This window comes from Pan troglodytes, chromosome 6, assembly GCF_028858775.2.
Source record: "Pan troglodytes isolate AG18354 chromosome 6, NHGRI_mPanTro3-v2.0_pri, whole genome shotgun sequence".
In the NCBI taxonomy this organism is placed as follows: Eukaryota; Metazoa; Chordata; class Mammalia; order Primates; family Hominidae; genus Pan; species Pan troglodytes.
Window position 1 is genome coordinate 129,641,407 of NC_072404.2, and position 23,480 is coordinate 129,664,886.

Here is a 23,480-nt window from a genome sequence, read left to right on the forward strand (position 1 = left end):
ACTTTCCTTGCTTTGAAGTCTCTATGTCTGAAATTAATATAGATACTCCCATTTACTTTTGATGAGTGTTAGCATGCTATATTTCTTTATCCATTTACTTTTAATCTATATGTGTCTTTATATTTAAAGTGCATTCCTTGTAGACAACAAATAATTTGATCGTATTTTTTGGTCCAGTTTAACAATCTCTGTCTTAGTTGGTGCATTTAGACCATTGATGTTCTGTTGGAGTAATATCTACCATATTTGTTACAGTTTTCTATTTGTTGTCCTTGTTCTTTGTTCCTATTTTTCTTCCATTTTTTCCTGCCTTTTGTGATTTTAAAGATTTCATATAATTTTATTTTTTCTTCTTTCTCAGCATGTCAGTTCTTTTTTTTTCTTTTTATTATTGTCCCATAGTTTGCAATATAGACTTATAACTAATCCAAGTCCACTTTTAAGTAACACTACACCACTTCATGGGTAGTGTGAGTACCTTATGAAAACAATTGTAATTCACCTCTCCCATTCTTTGTATTACTACTGTCATTCAATTTGCTTATATATAAGCATGCATAAGCATATATACACACATACATGAGATATGTACATTGAGATTATTTTGAATGAACTGTTATATGTTAGATCAATTAAGCATAACAAAAATAAAAGTTTTAATTTTACCTTCTCTTATTCCTTCTATTATCCTCTTCCTTTCTTTATGTAAATCTGAGTATCTGACCTGTATTATTGTCCTTCTAGCTAAAGAATTTAACATTTCTTGCAAGGCAGGTCTACTGGAAACAATTTCCTTCCGTTTTTATTTGTCTTATAAAATATTTTTCCTTCACTTTTGAAGGATAGTTTCACAGGGTACGGAATTCTGGATTGGTTTTTTCCCTCTCAAAGCTCTTTTTTTTTTTTTTTTTTTTTTTTTGAGGCAGGATCTTACTCTGTTGTCTGGGCTGCAGTGCAGTGGCACGATCTCGGCTCAAGGCAGCCTTGACCTCCCTGGGCTCAAGTGATCCTTCCATTTCAACCACCCAGGTAGCCGGGACTGCAGGCATGCACCACCATGCCCGACTAGTTTTTTTATGTTTTTTTGTTTTGTTTTGTTTTGTTTGTTTTTGTATTTTGTAGAGATGGGGTTTCACCATGTTACCTAGGCTGGTCTGGAACTCCTAGTCTCAAGCAATCCGCTCACCTCAGCCTCACAAAGTGATGGGATTGCAGGCTACCATGCTTGGCCCCTCTCAACACTTTAAATATTTCATTCTATTCTCTCTCCTTGCTTGCATGGCTTCTGAGGGAGAAATTAGATGTAATTCTTATCTTTTTTTCTGTATAAGTAAGGTGTTCTTTTCCTCTTTATTTTTTCAGGTCTTTTTTTTTCTTTTTCTTTGAGTATCTGTAGTTTGAGAATTATAAACTTAGGTGTAGTTTTTTGACATTTATTCTAATTGGTGTTCTCTGAGTTTTCTGGATCTGTGGGTTAGTGTTTGACACTATTTTGGTGGAATTCTGTCATTATTGTGTAGAATATTTATTCTGTTTCTTTCCCTCTTTATTCTCCTCTTGTATTCCCATTATGTGTATATTAGACATTGTGTAGTTTTCCCACAGTTCTTAAATACTCTGTTTTGTTTTCTTTAATCTTTATTCTCTTTGCTTTTTAGTTTTAGAGGTGTTTACTGAGATATCCTCAAGTGCAGAGATTCTGTCCTCAGCTGCATCCAGTTTACCAATAAGTTGTGTCCTGTCTACTAGTAAGCCTTCATTTCTGTTATAGCAGTTTTTTAAATCTCTAGTTTTGTTTTTGTTTGTTTTTTGTTGTTGTTCTTTCCTAGGAGTTCCATCTCTTTGCTTCTATTGCCCATCTGTTATTGGATACTGTCTTCTTTATCCATTAGAGTGCTTAGCACATTAACTGTAGTTTTCATAATAGTTGTTTTACATTCCTGGTCTGATAATTCCAATATACCTGCCATGTCTGATTCAGGTGTCCTTTCAAATTATGATTTTTGCCTTTTGATATGCCTTGTAATGTTTTCTTGATAGCTGGACATGATGTACTTGGCAAAAGAAACTGCTGTAAATGGGCCTTTAGTAATGTGATGGTGAGGTTTAGGAAGACAGAAAGCATTCTATAGTTCTAGGATTAGGCCTCGGTCTTTTAGTGAGCTTATGACTTTTGATTGTGAACTTCACAAGTGTTTTTCAGTTTTTTCTCCCCCTCACCCCTTAGGTGGGAGAGGATGGCTAGCTTGGGCTGGAGCTGGGCATTTCTTCTCTTAAATGGAAGGCAAGAGCTGACTAGAGTTGAATATTTCCTTTCCTTCAGGTCAATTAGTTTTTGATAATGTGATACTATCCCAGGGGGGTAGGCTCTGGTTAACTAGTCTCTCCTGAGATCAAGGCTTGTTGAGAAGAACAGAGTGCTCTGGCATATTTTTATTGTTATTTATGTATTACTTTTTGAGACAGAGTCTCACTCTTTCACCCAGGCTGGAGTGAATTGGTGTGATCTCGGCTCGCTGCGAGCTCTGACCCCTGGTTCAAGGGATTCTCCTGCCTCAGCCTCCCGAGTAGCTGGGATTAAAGGCATCTACCAACATGCCTGGCTAATTTTTATATTTTGTATTTTTAGTAGACACAGGGTTTCATCATGTTGGCCAGGCTGGTCTCAAACTCCTGACCTCAGGTGATCCACCCATCTCAACCTCCCAATGTGCTAGAATTACAGGTATGAGCCACCACACCCGGCCACTGGCATATTTTTAAATGGTTCTTTTTCCCCTCCCCCTGCTGGAAACTTGAAGTGATGTTTCTTTGATATCTACTGTGAAAATCCATTCATAATGGACAAGCTGGCGGGGGAGTATACCTGGGTCCCCCTGGAGTTACCCTTTTAGGATTGTCCTCACTGAAATTCCATCAAGGCATCAATTATAGCTCAGGTTTTCCTGTTCTGGTACTGGTTCCCATAGTGGTGATCATAGGACTCCTTGCTTTTATTGTCTGCCTCTTCAGTCCTGGGGCCAGTGGTTTGCACTGCATCCTGACCTCTCTTACAGATCTTGGAAGAATTGATTTTTCAGCCTGTTCAGCTTTTTACTTCTTGTTAGGGTGGAGTGGTGACTCCCAAGCTCCTTACATGTGGAATTAGAAACCAGAAGTCAGCTTATGTTTTTAAAAACACACTGTATCTCGACATCTCGATAAAACTTTATTAATCTAATAATACTATGGAAGTTTTGGAAGTAAAAATATATAGTGGAGGTGATAAATTAATGTCTGAAATGGTATATACAGCATTAAGATTGCCTAAAGAGATCAACTAGTTTTCTCCTCTATCGTAGAAGCTCCTAAACCAGATATGGAGGGGTTTAGAAGTCGGAACCCACTGGCAAATAATTAACCTCATCAGGAAAGTTCTTGTAAGAAGGGCTGATATTGGGTGATGAGTTTAGCAAGGTTGAATCATTGAGAAACATTTTCAGTAGCTAAATGAATATGTTTGCAAATTTTATTATTTTTGTTTTTGATAATGTTTCTGTAGGTTTTAAAAAGGGTATCCCCAAAACAATTTTCTAACATGTTTGACTTGAAACACAGTGAGGAATGCTTTAAGGCAATTCAGAAAACTGTGAGAGTGGAGTTTTGAATTGCCCACCGTCGTTTCAGGGATATGCCTTTAACTATTTTGAGTACCTAGAGAGCATCTTGTCATTCTTTGGCTTGATATCTGGACAGCTCCTAGCATAGTGCTTATACCTATGTGATTCTTTATAAATATTGGATACAGTCTAGTGGCTAAAGACCATTAAAAAAAAACCAAACCCCTGACTTCACTTGCAAGCCAGTTTCCTACAGATTCTCATCTGAGTAAAAATATATATTTTATAAAATTTTCAGCAATATAGTCATAATTTCAATCTTTTTCAGTTCTAACACTAATGATGCTGTTGTAAGTTTTTTGTTTTTAAATCTTATCACTTATTGACCTTGATAATTTGCTTTATTTTATACTGTATGTTGCTGAAGAAGTAACTATTATTTGATTAAAAAAGCAGAAAGAGGCGGAGGTGGATGGATCACTTGAGGTCAGGAGTTGGAGACCAGCCTAGTCAACATGGTGAAACCCCGTCTCTACTAAAAATAAAAATAAATAAATAAAAAATTAGCTGAGCATGGTGGCATGTGTCTAAAATCCCAGCTACTGGGGAGGCTAAGGCAGGAGAATCACTTGAACAGGGGGGTGGAGGTAGCAGTGAGCTGAGATCGTGTCACTGCCCTCTAGCCTGGGCGAAAGAGTGAGACCTTGTCTAAAAAAAAAAAAAAAAAGAATTCATCCGGGATATAGAATAAAGTAAGATACTAGAATCAAATGATGATGTAAGAATTATTCTCAATAACAATTAAATAAATAAGCAATATAAGCAATAGCTGTTTAAAAAAGGATGCTCACTTCTGTTAATGAAAGAACAAAAAAGAGAAAAGAGGCAAAAATGTATTCGTTAAAAATGCCAGCCTGAAATTTGGATTATCTATACTATAATACATCCTTCTATTGAGTTAGAGATGAGATTATGTAAGAAAATTCAAACAAGCTGTTAAAACGTTTCATTTCATAAGCCATATGCCTGTGTTGTTTTACTTTTATTTTTTTGAGATGGAGTCTCACTCTGTCACCCAGGCTGGAGTGCAGTGGTGCGATTTAGGCTCACTGCAACCACCGTCTCTGGGTTCAAGCCTTTCTCCCCTCTCAGCCTCCCGAGTAGCTGGGATTACAGGCACCCACCATCATGCCTGGCTAATTTTTGTATTTTAGTAGAAGTGGGGTTTCACCATGTTGGCCAGGCTGGTCTTGAACTCCTGACCTCAGGTGATCCACCCACCTCGGCTTCCCAAAGTGCTAGGATTACCGGCATGAGCCACCGCACCTGGCCTATTTTACTTTAACAAATGTATACAGTAGATGAATATAAATCTGTGAAGTAAGCAAAATTGGAACAGAAGACTCAGTATTGTAAAATGAGCATATTTTCTAAACCAAGTACTGTAAAGTGAGTATATTTTCTCACCCAACCTCAGCTCCTTTGAACCTGTGTTCTGTCTTCATTTACTTTGCTGAAGTTAAACTGACTCTCAGAAGAAAATCCAGTGCCTGACCCAGTGCATGCCAATGCCAGTAATTTTTTTTTTTAAAGCACTGCTCAGCACACTGCCCAATTCAAGTTGCATTCAGGAGCTTTTATTTTATGAAAAATAAATTCTGGGTTATATGGGTAGATTAGAATAGAAGGTGGAGGTACCTCGGTGTTGGTAGAACTTTTAATTCAAGAAAATGGAAGTGTTGAGGAAGCTGTGGATAGGCAGGAAATCAGAGTTTCATAAATTTAAATTGCTTTAATATTAATTCAGAATTTTTGAAACAAATACCATATCCTGGATGATAATATACTGGTGTTACCCTTGAAACGTTTTTATAACAAAACATTAACGTGTAGAGGATGCTTCTTACTGGTAAATATATTATATTGTGATAGAGGCTGAGAGAGCTGATAGTAGAGTAGGACTACAGACTTCATAAAGAAAAGATCTGGAATTGGGATTGTTCAACAAGTGATAGAACATGAAAATCTGAAGTTGTTCAGAATTGTCAGAGTCCTTATATAGCAGTGGTTATTTATTCCTCAGATGATTAGGAAATCCAACAACTCCCAATATCCTATTTTTTACATACTTGAAAATACTTTCTGTGAGGTTGGAGTTTTATTTATCTAGACTGCCTGCATCACATTTCCCCTGGTTTGACAAGAGATGGATAGAGCATCTCTAGCAGCAGGAAAGTGGCTGCATAGTCATTTTCATCCATATTAATGCATACTTGCTTCTGTAAGCCATGTTTACACACTTGATCACTTTGTTATTTTGCTGAAAATGAGAGCTTCTTGTCAATGAAAATAAGAGAGGGAAATGAAAAAATATAATCCAGTGGAATTGTTTTGATGATCATAAATGCTTATGTCTTAAACTTGTTATATTAGTTAAAAAAAAAAAAAAGCATTGTTGCTTAGCATAGAAGAGGTGATGAGCTTACCTGTTTTCTTATGTAAGAAAGAAAGGAAGGAAGATCAGAGGCAGGAGGGGGTGAGAGAATAAAATAAATACATGAAGCACCTTTAAATAGGATGCATTTTTTTAAGGCTTAGGCATCTTACTGCAATAAAGAACTTGAAACTAAAATGAGACCATTCTGTATAATCTGAGTCTATTTAAACCTGCTTTAGCAATTCTACTAATAGCATTTCTGAATTTTTCTTTGCTGGTTTTTTCTAATTTAGTCTTACCAGACTCTCAGGCAAAAAATAAATAAATAAATAAATAAATAAATAAATAAATAAATACAGGTGGTTTTTGAAGAAATTCTTTTTTCTTGACTTACTGGTGTATTTTTTGAGCCCCCAACTGAGCACATGCTCCCGTAGAATGAATTAAGTCCAGTCTGTTCTAACCTAGGAGATTGTGTTTAACTTACTGCTTATGATTATAAAATTTTTTTACCTTTGAATCAGAATTCATACTTTAATTTTATTGTCTGAAATTCTTTTCCTCTTTCCAATTTTTCATATTTTACTTTTAGTGACAGTGTCAAGAGCACTGTGATTTTTTTCTCTCCCACAGGATATTGGAAATACCAAACAGTATTTATGTTATTTTAGACATGTATTATTCTTTGCTCATCATAGTAGCGTACATTTACATGTTTATGGTTTATGTGACTTTAATAGCTCTCATAATTATTTTAACAGACAGTTCTAGTTAGCATGAACATTTTTTATAAAAGCTATACTCTGTTCTATGAAAAGTGAGATACAGTAACTACAGAAGCCTTTGTCTAAGTTTAAATGTCATCAAAATTATTTTATTGCCAGTAATATTTTATAAAAAGCAGATAAAAATTTAAATATACTTAAAAGTCTTCGGCTATTAGAATATAATAATTATTCTTTTGATTACCTCATGAGAAATTCAGAAGGGTATTAGGTTGTGATTCAGACAAGTGTGTCACTTTCTCTACCTGCCTCAAAAATAATTATTATTTTCCCAGGACAAATTGCTGTTATAGTTGGTATTACCCTGTGCTTACTTTTGCTTACATGATATCACATTTTAACTTATGATCTATCCTTGTCCTTGGAAAATATCATTCACTTAAAAGCCTACTTACTACATGCTTAACCTGTCCTTAAGCATAGTCAACACTTAGGGTGTCTTTTATCTCTGTCTCTCTAGCAGATCATAAACTTGGTATATAACAGATGTTTAGTAATTGCAATGACTGAAGGTGAAAAAGGCTTTTTATGCAATTTGAATTTTTTTTTTTTTTTTTTTTTGAGACAGAGTCTCACTCTGTCACTGAGACTGGAGTGCCATGGCGCAATTTCGGCTCACTGCAACCTCCCCCTCCCGGGTTTAAGCAATGCTCATGCCTCAGCCTCCCAAGTAGCTGGCATTACAGGTGCCCGCTACCATGCCCGGCTAATTTTTGTATTTTTAGTAGAGACGGAGTTTCACCATGTTGGCCAGGCTGATTTCAAACTCCTGACCTCAAGTGATCCACCCTCCTTGGCCTCCCAAAGTGCTGGGATTACAGGCATGAGCCACCGTGCCTGGCCTGAAATTTGATTTTAAAGTATTTTCACCTGTTTTGTGTAAATATGATATTGCATTTTTAAACAGTTCCATCAGGGAGCTCTTACTTTTGCTCTGAGTAAAATCCAAGAAGGCAGAAACCTACAACTAACTGTCCCAGCATTAGACTTTTCTTTGATGATTGCTTGCTAACTTCCATTTTACTATTACTGTTACTAGCCTGCTTATTGATTAATTTTTGATTTTTACATTATCTGACAGAACATTATCTGCCAATAAAATATATATATTTAATTATTTCCAACTTGAAGCTAGAAAGAAATTTATAAATATAAAACTGACTGAAAACACAATTGTCCTATTCTTGAATAAATATGTTTCAAACTGTACCCATAATGTCAGCAGGGTTAATTTTCATTGTGGCTCCAATTTTTTTCAAGGTACAGTTTTATTTCATCTCTATTTCTGTGAATGTATCTTCTTAATGGATTTATTAGGATGTGGTAGAGTCTTGAAGGATCATTGGCTCCACTTTCTTAGATCCAGGTACTGTTAACTGAGGGGTAGGTCAGTCAGGCAAGAATAAAGCTTACATAGGCCCCACTCTGTACAGATAATGCTTACATGTTTCACTCAATGTGGCTCAAAGAGAGCAAATTTAAGTTCTCAGTGGTAATTAAAGTACCTATGCTTAGCAATTTTCAAGAATCTCCTTTTACCTCAGTACTCTACAAAGATATTAGAAGGATAATTTGAGAAACTCGTGGAATAAATCTGTTGTAGATTAGCTATAATTAGTATTTATGTATATATGTTTAGATCTGCGTCATAGCTTTGCATCATATGCAGTCTTCACTACAGTGGAGTTCTAGTATTAATTATCAAAACTACAAATTATGTTTTATTAAGGTATAGTTTAAATCACTAGTTTTTGAACTTTAAAACAATATTACATACTTAACTCCAAAATTTATGACCTCAATAATGTTTTTTTGAAGTTCCAAAATATAATTGATTTTGCTCCACATTAAATTAAGGCAGTGGGACAGAGCATTCCTTTATTTCCTCCTTTGAACAATCATTGAATTAAATTTTGAACTAGGATTACTTAAGGATAATATCTCTGTCCTGGTTTATATCTTACTATCTATTCTACCTAAAATTTCATTTTTAAATTCCCATGCCTGTCTAGTTTTATGTTTTTTAGTCTACAGATTAATACATTCATTCAACAAATATTTATTGTGTGCCTACTATGTGCCAGGGAGTATTCTAGGTTCATAGGATTAATAAATAAATTAAACAGACAAACATCCATGTCCTTGTGGAGTTTAAACTGCTTTAATCAAAGTGGGATGGTAATTATAATGGGCACTGTGTATCTCTGGTGGCAGTTGTACAGCATTTAGCCTTTGCAGAAGTAGCTTTTAAACATTTTAGCTATTTATTTATTTTTTCTCTTTGCAACGTCTGTACAAATGATAGTAATAGGATGTTTCTCTCATGCTAATACAAAAAAGAAAATGCCTGCTACATAGTGCCTTCTGAGCTCTTTGTAAATTTTGGTAGGAATAATGTAGGCACTGCTGCCTCCTGAGAAATCTTACCATATTCCTCAGAAGCCTATGATTACTTTTTAAAAATTCCGTTAGCATACATCACCATTACCAAACAGTTAAATTCGTTATTAATTTGTGAATTAAACTTGTGAGTTTGTTGCCTTGACAGAATTTGGTTGTTGATTTTCTCTTCACTGAAATGTTGGTTATAATATCAGCCTTCATAGCCAATCAACAATTATCTACTTTCTCTTGTTTGGCTATAGTTAACTACCCTGTTTTGAGAAAATAAAATAATCCTTAGTTCTCACCATTATTCAGGAAACCATGTGCTATACAATATTAAAACGGTATTTAAAATGTTAGTATAATTTTTCTGTTGAACATCAGTTACACATCAGGACCTATATAACACATGTATTTTATTTCTTTACTCTTAATTTATAATATATTCTTCCAAATCATGAAATTCACCAGGCTAAGGATTTTGTATTATGATATTCAGCAGTAGAATTCAAAAGACACTTGTTTTATCCTTAAGCTTTATATGATGTAATGTTTTCCTTTTCATTTAGAAAACAATTAAATGACAGTATTTCTTTTAGGATTCATCTTCATTTTTATTAATTAGAAGACAATAGAGTAGAAAATATTAACAAAGAGTTCCAAGTAGCTGATTAGAAGACTAAATCTCTTTTCTATAAATAAATTACTAGAAAAAACTAAAAATTAAACAAAAATAAATCACCTAGGCTGGGCGTAGTTGGCTCATGCCTGCAATCCCAGCACTTTGGGAGGCTAATATGAGAGGATTGCTTGAGCCCAGGAGGTCGAAACCAGCTTGGGCAACATAGGGAGACTCTGACTCTACAAAAAGTGAAAAAATTACCCAGGTGTGTGGCTCACACCCAGAGTCCCAGCTACTTGTGGGGACTGAGGTGGGAGAATAGCTTGAGCCTGGGAATTGGAGACTGCAATGAGCTACAATCGCACCACTGCACTCTGACCTTGGTGACTGAGCAAGACCCTATCTAAAAAGAAGAGCAAAACAAAACAAAACACATAAAAAAACTAATAAATCTTCTACTAATTATTCACTTTATCTAATATAATTCCTTACAGAAGATAGGTCAAATGGTCTGGGAATGTCTGAGTGATGTTCTTTTGCCTGCCACAGCATACCTCAACAAATTTATAATCCAATTTAAAAGGCTAGAAGAAATTAGAAAAGGGAATGTTTCTATACATGAATGGCACACAGATCGTTTCACTCAGGCAGAGTTTTTTGACTGCCTAAGCTTCAACTGGGTGCTGCTCCTGTATATACCCTGTCTCTCAGCACATTGTTAAAAAAAAAAGTCCATCCCTTACATATTCCTAACCATATTGCATATTCCATAAGAGCAGGGTTGTGGTTTTAACCCAGAACCAGGACAGTGTGTGACATATAGTTGCAACAAATAATGTGTGTGAATGTGTGTATATAAGAGAACTCTAGTTAGCCTCTCTAGCTCAGGTTCTGTCTCCTTCAAATTATCTTATTTTCTTTTTATGGCTTTAGATTTCTAAAATAAGAGTTTTCTATATATCATTAAGTGAACATTTGGTTCTGATTATTATGATCACTGTGCACCATAATCTATGCTATGGAAAAAAAGGAATGCTTATACGTTGTTGGTGGAAGTGTAAATTAGTTCAACCATTATAGAAAATTGTGGCTATTCTGTAAAGACCTAAAAACAGAACTACCATTCAACACAGCAATCCTGTTACTAGGTGTATACCCAAAGGAATATAAATTGTTCTGTCGTAAAGACACATGCACACATATGTTCCTTGTAGCACTATTCACAATAGCAAAACATGGAGTCAACCTAAACGCTCATCAACAGTAGACCATGGAATACTACGCAGTCATAAAAAGAAATGAGGTGATATCCTTTGCAGGAACATGGATGGAACTGGAGGCCATTATCCTTAGCAAACTAATGCAGGAACAGAAAAGCAAACACTGCATATTTACACTTACAAGTGGGAGTTAAATGATGAGAACACATAGACACATAAAGGGGAACAACAGATACTGCGGCCTACCAAAGGGTTGAGGGGGGAGGAGGGGGAGGATTAGAAAAAATAACTAAAGTGTACTAGGCTTAATACCTGCGTGACAATATAGTCTGTATAAGAAATCCCTGTGGCATGAAATTACCTGCACTGTACCCCTGAACTTAAAGTTTAAAAAATAAATAATAAAATTAGTTTTTTGGGTTTTTTTGGTATTTGACTTTCTTCAAGAAATACAGGCGTAGAGTTAAAAAATCAAATGGAATGTAGGGATTATTAAAATGAAAAATAGCAGCCCTCTGCCTTGTATTTTCTCACTACCTACTTCAGCTACGCAGTGGCAATGTGCTTCTGGTGTTTACTTCTATTACCTAAATAATACGCTTATTGCTATTTCTTCATTTATCAGTTTCAACAGGAGTTTTGAGTAAAGAAAATGGAGAAGCTTGTGGGAGAGAAAGGTATGTAAACAAGAACATGACATGAGATTTAAGCTAATATATTTTACAGTAGAGGTGCCCATAGGGTGCTTTGAGAGCGTAAAGAACATAGACATGTTAGGTCTTCCAAATTGCTTTAAAGAATAACTTTATAATTTATGCTTTTGTTAGCAGTAAACAAGAGTTCTCATCTTTCTATATTCTTATCAACACTGCACAGAATTCATTCAAATTCATGCTCTTCTGATGACATAAAGTGGTATCTCATTGGTTTTTTAATTTGTATCTTCCTGATTGCTAGTGATTTTATGAGTTTTAAACAGTATGGGCTTCCGCTTCTGAACATTTCCTTTTCAAGGTTCTTTGCTCATTTTTCTATTGGTTTCCTCTGAATATATAAGTATATGTTAACCAGTATTAATTCCTCATTGGTTTTAGGTGTCCTCTCAGTTTACCTATGAAATTATCTATGGTATCCTTAACTGAAAATTTTCATTTTTTTAGCAAAATCAATTAATTTTATGTCTTATCATTTATGCTTTTTAGGCCATGTTTCAGAAAGTTTTTTACATGTGTGTCTCAAAAATATTTGCCTAATTTTTTTTTTCTTAATAACTTCTTTAATCTCTCAGGAATTCAAATTTCTATATGGTGTGATAAGGTGCCCACTTTACTTTCTGCCCAATTCTTAGATCAGTTTTTGCTCTATACAGTAAGCCAACACCAGTATTTTCTTTTACTTTGTGATGTTATTATATATAACACTCTCATGTACGTATGAGCTGTTTTATATATATATGTATATATATATATATATATATATGAACTCTATGTGCCTGCAGCTGTACTGGGCTTTTTAGTACATGTTAATATTTTATAGAGTAGGTTTTCTCTCTTTGCCCTTCATTTTTGAATTTTACTTTGATATTAATAGACCTTTTATAGCATATGCTTTTAAACGGGTTTAAAAATGAGTTTGTGGATTTTCTTTAAAAAATCTAGAATTTATAGACTGATTTAGAAAAAGTTGGAGAAGTTTCCCTATGAATATTGGCAAGGGAAAATAAGTCAATTTAAAATTATGAAATAATTTAGACTTATACTAAAGAAATCCACTTCTTTTGGTGGCATATATTAGGCAGAGTATAATTGTGGAAGAAAAATTAACACAAGGAAAGCCAAGAGTGGGGCCTGCTAATGTAATAAATTTTATTGTTAAGAGAAATGTGGACAACAGAACCAATAGAGAAAGAATAAAAGGAATATGAAGAACAGGAATTCCAATTACCTTAATGTTTATGACTTTGAGTTACCTTAATACTTATAATTCACTAAACAGTGGTTTCGGATTATGCTCTGTAGAATACCTAATGCTTTGTGAACACCAAAAGTACCCAAGGAAAGGAGTAATGGTGGCACTGAGTATTTGGAGGTGGGATTCAACCAGAATACATGATTATTAATTGGCCCTGGACTAAGGTTTTATTGCAAGAAAGGGTTCTTTAGCTTAAAAGTGTTTAGAAATGATTTCAATACAATTAGTGAAATGTCTAAATGTTCAACAAAGATGGCAAGTGATGCCAGTCATCCTTTTCAATGCCTATGGCAGACATTGCTAATTGAACACAGAACTTCCTGTGGCAGATTCAGATTTACTCTCCATACAGCTCTCCATTTAGTCACTACCGATCAATCAGAGTTATGTGAGTCAAAATCCATTTACTATCTATAACAGGGGTATCCAATCTTTTGGCTTCCCTGGGCCACATTGGAAGAAGAAGAATTGTCTTGGGCCACACATAAAATACACTAACAGTAATGATAGCTGATGAACTAAAAAAGAAAAAAAAACTGCAAAAAGTCTCATAATGTTTTAAGAAGCTTTACAAATTTGTGTTGGGCTGCATTCAAAGCCGTCCCGGCCACGAGTTGGACAAGCCTGATCTATATAGTACTAAGTTCTATAATTTTAGTGGAGCTTCAATACACTTAACATATTTTAGTCTAAGAAAGGTGTGAGCTAAATCTGTCAGATTAAAGAAGGAAGAAACCAGAAAAAGAGAGTAGTTGAATCGGAAATGGATCTGGGAAATACAAACTTAAATAAGCATTTAAATAATGATCCTTACATTGTGATTATGAGGAGTAAATGCTTACTACCAATTTGTTAATTGTGGAAAATCCTACAAAGCTCATTAAGTATGTGTTGAAGAGGCAATTGAAATCAGTTATGTTTTCAGTTAAGAAATTGGAGACGCAAATAATTTTTTCTGTAAATTATAAAAGTTAATCACTGAAAAGTTTAAACTTGCCAAATCAATGAGAGTGGGAAACAAAATCTCCATCTCTTGGAAGTGCATCTTATGCTGTCTCCGTGGCCTTTGCTTTATACCAAACAATGTCTTGAAAGTTCTCTAAATTAAAATGTAGAAAAAGCATTTTTATGTGTATTTGAAAATTCACAAAGTAATGCATGTTAACATTACCAATTTTTCTTTTAAAGGATGAATATGTTTTATGTTCTGTGAAGTCACTGCACTAATTGTGATGTAAATTTAAATTTAATTTTCTAAGCAGTGACAATTATTTGTCTCTATTAACAGGTCTACTCTAATGTGATGCTGGGATTGAATTTTCCTAGGACTCCGTTTCAAGGTTGATTCGAAAGTCTTGTGGAAGATCTGGAAGAAACAGGTAAGTGTCCTTTTGGTAAAAATTCTCTTTTGGTCATCGTGCTTATTTTTATTTTTCTAATGCTGATTTTACTCTTTAGTTTTTTTGGTTAAATATGTTTGCCCAAATGTTAAGAAGTTGTTTTCAGCGGACAATTGAGACATGTTAAGTGTGGCAGTAGAAATATTTATCACTGCTATTGGAATTCCCATTTCACTGCTTGCTGCTCTCTTTCTATTAAACTTGGTATCACTTTTTAAAGCCAGTATACACTTATGGGGAGTATGAATTTGGTTTGAAATATTACAAGTAAAGTATTAGGCAAGGAAAGCACTTGGAGAATCTTGTTACCATTGTACTTGCCTTTTATTATGCTGGTCTTTTCAGTATTATTTTTTAAAAGTTCATTTGATATTTAAGTTTTGGGGGGATCTGAAATATTGAGGAAATAATGAGAATAATATACCAGTAATGATTTTTTTTCTAGAAAATTTGATTTTTCTAATACAATTTTTGAGATCCAGTCAGCTATTTTGAAAGATTTGTTTTCTTTTTTAATGTTGCGTATCTTTAAATCTCATGATAGTTTTCTTTGATATGTACAATGTTAACATATAAACTTTCTCAATATATAATATTTATGTAAAATTGGATTTTCAGTTTCACTGTTGAACTGTAATATCAATCACACGGTTTGTCATGAGTATCCAAATTTAGAATAATATAATTTTAAAGGAAACCTAAAAGCAATTTTAGGCAGAGTTTGTATTTCAAAGCTTCCTAGTAGTTTATATCATTTCTTTCCCCAATCTTTACCTCAAGAGAGAGGGAAACCAAAATGCCCGGGCCTCTTCAGAATTCTTCATTAAGAGTTTCACCATGAGCATAGTATAGGCCTCAGGATCTTCACTTTCTACGTAAATTTCTCTAGCAATTTCTACAGCTCTCTCAAGATACACTTCGTAATTTCTCTGAGAGATTTTTGTCAATGTTCTTTAATTATACAGTTAAATATTTCCCAGGTATTTTACCTTCTGTTTGGCCTATGGATTGTTTTTTGGTTCATTTCTTACCAGTTTTATTATTTTACCAGATAGACATTAAAATGATCCCACATTTATCTAACATTTAAGATTTTCAAAGCCCTTTGGCAACATTTTACTTCATTTTACTCTTAATTTATGATGTAAGTAAGGTTGACATTATTATTCTTTGATAAGTGGAGAAACAAAGACAAATAATTAAAATGTTCTGGAAAAAGTTATGTAGCTTGTTGTGATTTTATAGCTAGTAATAAACAATTAGAGATAGAACACATGTCTGCTAACACTCAGTCTTTTTTGTGGTGAGTGGGGACATTATTTGTATGTTTGCCATAGATAATGGTTATACCAATATACTCTATCTTTATACAGCCTTTTGATATATAAGTTATTACTTTTGAGTAACAGGATGTTTATTTGTATAATAGCAGATGGAGTTTAGATTTATAATAAGCAGGAATGATCTAACAATGAACCAGGAAAGAATGAATCATGGAATCATGAAAGAAACTATTTTTTAAAAGTAGAGAATTCCTAGAAGAGAATATAATTGCACTTGAAGTTAGTCCTCAAACTGATTTTGGAATGTGCTACTTAGACTTTTTGTAGTTATGTGCTTATAGTGGCAGTTTTTAAATATTTTTAAACAAACACTAACCACATATTGGTGTAAATAATGAATATGCATAATGCCAAAGGTTCATCCTAATGGGAAAGTGAATTCTGAAAAAGCATTATTTTTTCTTGTAAATGTATAGAATTTTGAACCCTTGAGCTGGAAGTATGATCATAAGGGAGGAAGAAAATGTTGGAGAAGCAAAGATTTTGGGGTCAGGTTGATAGGAGTTTGCATCCTTGCTGCTATTTTTTGGCTTTTTAAATTAACGTCTGTTAATTTTTGCTTCTCAGCTCTCAAAGAGTAAAATAGGGGACTAATAGATCTGTTTATTGTATTCTTGTGAAAATTTAGCACTTAGTACATAGCTATTTTAAAAAAATACTGGATTTTTTCTTGTCTGCTCTCTTCCCCCTAGAAAATCCACTAAATGGAACTTGGTTCAAACCTCCTATTTTCAAACAATTTTTTTTTTTTAGTTTTATCTCCCTTTCACCTCTCAAAGAAGTTAAATAACCTGCCCTACATAATACATATAACATGGGAACTAAAATGTTTCATACAACTTATAACTGAGATTATTTGTGTATGTGGGTAAATGCATATTTGGGCATGTGGGTGGATGTGTTTTACTTCAAGATATTCAGTTATTTTCAGAGTTTCCACTGCAAGACTATTAAGCTCAAATGAAATATCAGTTTTAGTTAATTCAGTAAAGTAGAAATAATTTTCATTCATATATTTATAGAAAATTGCTATAAATTTCATAAATACTTATTAAAGATTAGGTATCATACGAAAAATATTTGCTCTATTTTTGAAATTATTAAAAAGTAAATGGGCTATGTAGGAAGCTGGTTTGGCAGACAGGGGGTTGGGTCAGCAGTTCAGATAGATAGCATACTGGCATTCATTGTCAAAAGGAAACAGAGTGAGCAAGACTGCAAATAGAGGGTTTAGAGTGGAGCTATTGAGAATGCAAGGTTGGAAATCAGATTGCCTGGGTTTGAATGATAGTTCCAAAACAAACCTACCTTATGTGAAACCTTGAACCAGTCACCAAGGCTCTTTTACGCTTAATTTGTCAATCTAGAGAATAGAGATAACAGTTCGTATTTAATAGAGTTGAATTGAGGATTAATTATGTGAACACATAAAAAGGGCATAACGAACATTTAAAAAGTAATATTTTATTTTCTATTATATTCATTTCAATCGTTGACTGTATTATTCAGGCCACATGGCAAATACCCTGTATAGGATAATCTAATTTATGTCCAATCATGGGTCTTACAAGAAATGCTAAATATGAGTTAATTCTGTATCTTAGTTATTTTATGCTGTTATAACAAAGTACCATAGACTGAATGGATTATAAACAGAAATTTAATTTCTCACAGTAATGGGTGCTGGAAGATTAAGTTCAGGGTGTCAACCTCTGGTGAGGGCCTTCTTTCAGGTTATAGACTGCCATCTTCTTTCTCGTGTCCTCACATGGCAGAAAGGGGATGAGAGAACTCTCTGGGGTTCCTTTTATAAAAAGGGCACTAATCACATTCATGAGGGCTCCATCTTCATGGCCTAACTACCTACCAAAGGTTCTACCTCCTAGTACCATCACATTGCAGGGTAGGATTTTAACATAGGAATTTGGGGACAACACAGATATTCAGTGTATTGCATTATGTACCTGTGCTCTCTGTGTTTGGTTAGAATGTGTATTAGTTTTCTATTACCATATGATGAATTTTCATATATGTAGAAGCTTAAAACAACATACATGTATCATCTCACAATTTCTGTGGGTAAGGATTCCAGGCACAGTTTAGCTTAGGGTCTTAAAAGGCTGCAATCAAAATGTCAGCCAGGTTGCATTTTCATTTAGAGCTCAGGGTCCTCTTCCAAACTCACAGGTTTTTGGCTGAATTCAGTCCACTGCAGTTTTAGGACTGAGATCCTCAGCCTCTAAATTCCACCTACAGTTCCTCCCATGTGGCACTCTCCATACACAGTTTACAAATAGCAGTCTTGCTTCTTTAAAGCCAGCAGGAGAGCTAGCAAAATGGAACCTATATATAATACATATATAATGTTTTATATATATAACATTTTATATATAATATATAGATAATATATAGAATATATATATTATAGATAATATATAGAATATATATATTATAGATAATATATAGAATATATATATTATAGATAATATATAGAATATATATTATAGATAATATATAGAATATATATATTATAGATAATATATAGAATATATATATTATAGATAATATATAGAATATATATATTATAGATAATATATAGAATATATATATTATAGATAATATATAGAATATATATATTATAGATAATATATAGAATATATATATTATAGATAATATATAGAATATATATATTATAGATAATATATAGAATATATATATTATAGATAATATATGGAATATATATATTATAGATAATATATGGAATATATATTATAGATAATATATGGAATATATATTATAGATAATATATGGAATATATATTATAGATAATATATGGAATATATATATTATAGATAATATATGGAATATATATATTATAGATAATATATGGAATATATATATTATAGATAATATATGGAATATATATATTATAGATAATATATAGATATAACATTAAAACACATACACACATGTGTGTATATATGGATGTGTGTGCATATATGTATGTGTATAATGTGTGTATGTATTTTAAAGTAATCATCAGAGTGACAATCCACAACCTTTGCCATGTTCTGTTGGCTGGAATCAAGTCACAGGTCCTGCCCACACTCAAGGGGAAGGAATTTTACAGGGCATGAACTTGGGGGCCACCATAGAGACTGTCTGCCAAAGCATGTTAAACTTAAAATTCATGAAATATGTTACTTTAACGTTTTATAATTATGTTAGAGTTAATAATAAGAATATTGTTGAAACATGTAAAATTTTATTTTCATAGAGTTTTCTTACAGTATAATTCCCAGCAGACTATTCCTCTTTGCCTAAAATTCATCCATTGTTTCAAGCTGGCTAAAACCACCAGACTAATTACAGCCTAGTGTGGTATTTAGTACACTCCAGAATGTGGCAAAACCCAAATATCTTACCTTTTCTCTTTACTCTGATATGTATACCTTTAACTACATGTTTTACGCTTTCTTGCCTACATCTTTGTCAATGTACATCTTTCTCATTGTTTCTGTCCCATTCTTTATCTTTTTAAAGCACATTTAAATTTCTACCTTTTCCACTATATTTTTCTTATTTCTTACCTCCTTTTTAGCTAGCCTAGGACTTTTTCTGCATAGTATCTTACCCTATCATAGTCAATCGGATGTTGCAAACATGTGATCATTAATCTCATTCCCCTGCTATCCATAGAGATCACAGAATGTTGCTCATTTGTGTGTTTCTTACAATGTTGCATGTAATAGTATCTTTAGAAATATTCACTGAATATGTAAAACACCTTCTTGATTTAGAACAGTGGTCTAACAGCCAGTATTCATTTTGACAGTCATATTTCAGAAGATGTTCTTTATAAGTTATTCATTCTTATATTGGTTCAGTAATTTGAAATATATACCTCGAATAACCCTTAAGTTACTTGTGAGAATCCATTACAACTTACACCTTTGAAACCAATTACATATGGGAAAAACACGAATCACTGGAGTCCAGAGGGATAGCTGTGGTAGGCAGCCTCTAAGATGGTACCCATTTTCTGGTTTTCACTCCATTATATTTTTCCCCCCATATTTACCAGGGTTGGCCTATGTCATCAATAGAATATGGCACAAGTTCTGTTTGCTGGTATGTTGCTTTTCTGATTAGGTTATGCATGATATTAAGACATATGTTTTGAGTTTCCTTTCTTTCTCCCTCTCTCTTGCCTCTATCTCTCTCTGTTTCTGTCTCTTATCTTTGTCTCTGTTTCTGTCTCTCCCATTCTTTCAAATGACTTGCTCTGGGGGAGGCTGGCTGCCATGGAGAGGTATTCATAGTGAGGAACTAAGCCCTTTAGCAAACAGCCAGGAAGGAGCCCACAAACAATTTGCAACTTCCTGAAAGACTCTGAGTCTAAGCCACCCAGCTAAACCACCCCTTGATTCCTGAGCCTCAGTAACTATTTGAGATATGATATAATTTGGCTGTGTCAGCACCCAGATCTCATCTTGAATTGTAGTTTTCATAATCCCCACTTGTTGTGGGAGGGACCAGGTGGAGATAAGTGAATCATGGGGCAGTTCCCCCATCCTGTTCTTGAGATAGTGAGTTCTCAGGAGATCTGGTGGCTGTATGGGGGGCTTCCCCCTTCACTAGGCACTCATTCTCTCTCCTACCACCCTGTCTTCAGAAGAAGTGCCTTCTGCCACTATTGTAAGTTTCCTGAGGCCTCCCCAGCCATGTGGAACTGTGAGTCAATTAAACCTGTTTCCTTTATAAATTACCCAGTTTGAGGTATTTCTTCATAGGAGCGTGAGAACAGACTCATACAAGATAATAAATGGTTTTGTTCTAAACTGCTAAGTTTGGGTGGTAATTTTTATGCACTCATAGATAATTAATACATTATATAATATTTCAGCCCTAAAATTATATGCACAAATTTCAGCACTGCCCTTGACTTTGAGGGGAATATAAAGATTAACAGTCTATGAAATATGATGTCTCTCGGGCATATGTAATAGAAGAGATAGGTATGTATATTTACAAGATAGCCAAATGGAAAGAAAATGTGAAATGTTTAGATTCACCTGGAATACTGATTTTGCAACATGCAGAAACTGCTTTTAATATCTTGCCCATTGATCATATCAATGTTGGAGAGTTGTGCTTACTCATGACTGCATACGTCTGTGTGCTGGTCTGATACTCATTCTTTGTAGAAGAGCTGCTTGGAATAAATACCCATATGCTAACAGGATCTGGGCTTGCAGTATCTCTTCTACTAATCTATCCTGATAGTTTTCTGCTATCTTTTAATGTCCTTTATGGAGGTGTAAATACTAGAGTCACACGGACGTATCTAGATATGTGTACACATATTTGGAGTGCTGTACTTTGAAGCATTGAGCTCACTAGAAAAATAATACGTTTGGTTTCCAGAAAAGTGAATTGAAAAGTATGTATCAGCAAGTAATAGAACAACATTTAAAAAAAATAAATTCTCAGCTGGGTGTGGTGGCTCACACCTGTAATCCCATCACTTTCAGAGGCTGAAGCCGGGGGATCACCTGAGGTCAGGAGTTAGAGACCAGCCTGACCAACATGGTGAAACTCTGTCTTTACTGAAAATACAAAAATCAGCTGGGCATGATGGTGGGCGCCTGTAATCCCAGCTACTCAGGAGGCTGAGGCAGGAGAATCACTTGAACCCGGGAGGCGGAGGTTGCAGTGAGCTGGGATTGTGCCACTGCATTCCAGCCTGGGCAACAGAAGGAGACACTGCCTCAAAATAAATAAATAAATAAATACATACATACATACATACATGCATGCATATATACATACATACATACATACATAAATTCTCATTAAACCATAATTCCAAATTTCATTCCTATTGATGTGATGATAGAATTTGGACAAACACAATGCACTATATTAAAAAAAGAGAAAATGATAACTTGTTCATATTTTTTAAATGAGAGTTTATGTTTATAGTTTTAAATTTGTGGCTTGGAACTATCTGCTAGTAAAATTTTTGATATCATTATACAAAATAGAAAATATGGATTTTAACTGGCCTGCTTTTCAATTCAACTGAACATTAAGTACCCTTTTAATGGTCTTATTTGCTGGGAAGTGCACCATTACAATAATCTGCTTTTTACAGCCCATATCAAGTTTGAACCAGCATCACTTATTACAAAGTTTGTGCTTTGGGAGACATTTTCATGGCATCTAACGGTACTACCCCACATTTCTTGGAATTAGTCTTTAATGATATCATTTTCCAAAATGAGTTGTTGCTCAAACTTACTGATTGTTTTGTGGTTAAAATCTAATCCAGCAGCTATATTTAAAATGTCATACAAATTTGTAAGGAAAGGTTCACTGAAAGTACTGTTACATTAGTAATTGTATGAAAATGCTGTAGAAGAGATACCATGCAGCTTGAATGTTTTCGTTTTTTTCCCCTATATGATATCCAAGGGATGACTATGAAACCTCATTTTAAACTGTTGGCAATTTGAGTTTTTACTATTGTCTGCCAGAGAACAGAGGACTATTACTGTAGGTGTCATGTAAAATGAAGTTATAGTCTGAAGCCTCCTTTTAGCTGTCAGCCTTATTAAGGAGCTCTTCATGTGTTGAACCTGGCACCTGGTATTGTATAAGCAATGCATGTGAGAGCCTGGGGAGAGCTTTCTTTCTCTTTTCTGTGGCCTTTATTAGGCTTGGCTCACATTTTCACTGTTGCTTTGCCTTATTCCAACTTTTTAGCTGCACCTCACAGCACAGTAGGTCTAATTTAGATTGACTCCTTTGCCTGAAGACTGATTGAAACTTGTGTCTCGGAGTTGCTAATGCTCACTGAACCATTTTATTGAAGATAAAGTATATAAAATAGATTGCCATATGAGAATTCTCTGAAATCAAATGGAATAATTTGCCAGGTTTAAGCCCATAAAGAAAGCAAAGCAGTGAAACAGAATACTTTTTATGTTCAGTATATTAAGGGGTAAATATTCTTGATATATTAGACCTAAAATATTTAGGTTTTTCAGTACAATTAAATGTTAAATATAATTCTCAACTGCCATGTTATTTTTGGTGTTAAACAAGGGGTTCTCTCCAAGAGAGTAATATGAATAAAAACTTTTGGGACTACAATATTGTGATGATTTTTTTTTTCTTTCTCTTTTTGTGACACTTAAGTGTATGAATCAGTAGTCTCAGATAATTTAATAAACAACACAAATGAATGGATTTGCCAGAGTACACTTTAGAATCCTAAGTTTGGAAAATAGCAGTAAACCTTAGCTTACCCAAAGATAATATTAATTTTGAGCATTTTATTCATTAATCAAGATTATGTGTTCACATAAGAACAACCTTTTCTGAAAAGTATCCTGTGGAGTTTTTTTTTTTCTTTTTGAATAAGACTGTTAGGTTTATTCAAAGAATAATTACAATATATGTGTTTTACATATCATGTGAAATAATTAGGGGAAGGAAGAAAAATGTTAGAGTGACCTTAGCATCTTGAATCCTGTGAACTTACAATAGCATATAATGCCGCAATAACATATATTGACACATATGATTTGTGAAATACAAAGATCTGAGCCCTTGCATGAAGATATTTTGAACATCTGATGCAGAGAAATGAAGATCTCTTATATGATTGCTAGGTCAGATGAAAAGTAAACATTTATAGAGGACAGATCAAT

At 34.0% G+C, this 23,480-nt stretch overlaps 1 protein-coding gene across 14 annotated transcripts in view; it reads left to right on the forward strand.

Annotated features, from left to right (window-relative positions):
* The window catches only part of FOXP2 (forkhead box P2), a 604,165-nt gene that overhangs the window by 186,673 nt on the left and 394,012 nt on the right, over positions 1–23,480 (forward strand). For 12 of the 14 annotated variants that reach the window (XM_063813772.1, XM_054687043.2, XM_054687049.2 and 9 more), the window contains one exon: positions 14,308–14,398. The gene's annotated coding sequence lies outside the window, so the exon portion shown is untranslated. Of the gene's footprint in view, positions 1–11,673; positions 11,726–14,307; positions 14,399–23,480 lie in introns of those variants that run through there. The other 2 variants (XM_063813769.1, XM_063813775.1) reach the window with 2 other exon arrangements.